The sequence below is a fragment of the Pezoporus flaviventris genome, unplaced genomic scaffold (assembly GCF_033815535.1).
Source record: "Pezoporus flaviventris isolate CSIRO_AGI_PZ_B2104156 unplaced genomic scaffold, CSIRO_AGI_Pfla_v1 ptg000116l, whole genome shotgun sequence".
NCBI classification, from domain to species: Eukaryota; Metazoa; Chordata; class Aves; order Psittaciformes; family Psittacidae; genus Pezoporus; species Pezoporus flaviventris.
Window position 1 is genome coordinate 3,694,864 of NW_026892664.1, and position 2,540 is coordinate 3,697,403.

At 47.3% G+C, this 2,540-nt stretch overlaps 1 pseudogene; it reads right to left on the minus strand.

The window, feature by feature from the left end:
- Positions 1–1,558: 1,558 nt before the first annotated feature.
- Positions 1,559–2,540, minus strand: LOC133282312 (olfactory receptor 5J3-like; annotated as a pseudogene).

The window sequence follows — 2,540 nt, forward strand, 5'->3', positions numbered from 1 at the left end:
GAAGAAGCAGTGGAAGCTGCTGCTGTGCTCAGGCACAAGGGGACCGTGCTCTGCTTTGTGGTCACTTTCAGCTCCCAGCTCACCTTCCCATTGGGAATAACTGGTCCTGGCTGCTCCCTTGAGGCACCTTGCATCATGCAAACAGCACAAACAACTCTCAATGAGAGGCAAGACCCTCTGGTGTCCAAGCTAGGGACAAGGCAAGCTCTAATGGAAACTAAGTGTTATAAACATCTCCCCCTCCTTGTCTGTGTCTGTCTCTTAGGGAAAATGACCCCTGTTCAACTGGGTGCTCCAGATAGATTTTGGTTTACTCTACATCAGGCATCCAAATGCTAACTCCTACATCTGAGGGGGGAAAAAAAAAGTTAGAATTCTAGGTATAGCCTACAGTGGGTATGCTTAGTCATGATTTCCATGTAGAACTAACAGAAATGGTGCTGGGAGTCTTTCTCTTTTATTTTTAGCTATGAAAAACACAATGTCAGGACTAACTTGGGTGCAACCATGTGCAAAGTACCATGAAGTAACAGATGATCCCCCCTCTCCTGCAATGCATCCAGGTCTCTATTTGCTACAGAAAGAGCTTATTGCTAAAGGTCTCTAACAGGTTGCAGTTGGTTATTTCTGCTTTGCAGAGCATGAAGTTCTGCAGCATTCCTCAGTGGTACCTTCTCAGTTAACAGGTTGTGTTGGGGAAGAGTTGGGTGGGAGGAAATATCACTTACAGCAGCCCCACGACAAGAAAATAGGGGAAAAAAACCATACTTCTCCCTAAAGACATTACATTCAATCACACTAAAATCCTTGGCAATAGGGGAAAATCCTACTCTCAGCCTCTACTTCTCCTAAACCAGATGTGAGATGAAGCCCACAGCAAGGAGGTTAGAAATAGGTGGCCTTTAAGCTCCCTCCAACCCACACAGTTCTGAGATCTCTTTGGCTGAGCTGAATGTTTGCAGTGGTAGGAAGGAAGGTGCAGGATGACAGACACAGCTCTGCTGCCTCCAGGCTGGGATGTCCTGGTCACACAGAGATTTAGCATCTTCCCAATGCTCAATCACAGCAGGTACCATGCTCATCCTCTGGCAACTCAGTGGCTCTGCTTCTCCTCCCATTTCCTTACTTTGCACTGCACATCCTTCTGGAAGCAAATGGGATTTTATGCATTTCCTTGCATTAGCCCAAAGTAAAGTGATGTATTTCGGATGTACCTCATCAAAACCCTTCATCCCCCTTTGAACTTACCTCTGGATGAATCACTGCTTGAATCAGTGCAACTTCTAAAGTTAAACTGAAGAGGGAAATTCCTCATGGGCTTATTTTGCCACCTCCTATGATATCACATCTATTTTCCCCAAAAGAAAAACCCCAAGAGATGACAAGAGAATATTTATCAGAGACCTATATTGAGGGGATGCTTAACATCACCGAGCCTCTGCAGAGTTTAAAGCATGGTTAGAATGTGCTGTACCTGCTCCTGTAAAGACATTCAGTTCCTTCCTCCTCCAGACAGCTGACACAAAACAAGTCAAAAAGGGAAAGAGGAGGAGTTCTATCAACCAGCTGGGACCGGGTTGGTCAATGAGCAGCTCGCAATGAGGTTATTTGCTGTTGCTTTTCTAAGGGCATCTTTAACATCCTTGTTCCTCAAGCTGTAGATCAGAGGGTTGAGCATAGGGACAAGGAGGGTGTAAAACACAGCGGTGACTTTCTCTGTCTCCAGGGAGTACTTGGAAGCTGATTGCATGTGGCTGAGCCCAGCAAGGACGTAGAACAAGGTAACGGTCAGGAGGTGGGAGGCACAAGTAGAGAAGGCTTTGTGCCTTCCTTCAGCAGACCTAATCCTCAGGATGGACAAGAGGATGTATACATAGGAGGTGATGATGAGGACGAGCACAGACATGGAAATGCTCCCATGAAGAATTACAAGCAAAAGCTCATTGAGGTGGCTGTTGGAGCAGGAGAGCTTCAGCAAAGGGTTAGCGTCACAGAAGTAATGGTTGATGGTGTTTGGACCGCAGAAAGGCAACAGCAGCAAGCAACAGGTTTGGATTAGGGAGTTCAAAATCCCCCCCATGTATGATGCAGCCACCAGCTGAACACAGACCCCGTGGGGCATGGAAACCGTGTAGAGCAGTGGGTTGCAGATGGCTACATAGCAGTCATAAGCCATCACAGCCAGCAAGAGCACCTCTGTGGTCACAAACATGAGGAAGAAGAAATGCTGCAGGAAGCAGGCAGGGTAAGAGATGGTTTTGTTTTCCACCAAGAAGGCAAGAAGCAGCTTTGGAGCAAAGACAGAGGAGTAGCAAAGATCGAGAACAGAGAGATTGCAGAGGAAGAAGTACATGGGGGTGTGCAGCCGGGGGCTTGTCTTGATCACTGCCATCAGCCCAAGGTTGCCCATGAGAGTGATGAGATAAATCATGACGAAGATTACAGAGAGGAGTCTGCATCTTGGGCTCGCTTGTCAGGCCAAGGAGGATGAAGTGGGTCACTGCGGTGTGGTTGCCTTCAGCCCCGTTACTGTATTGCAT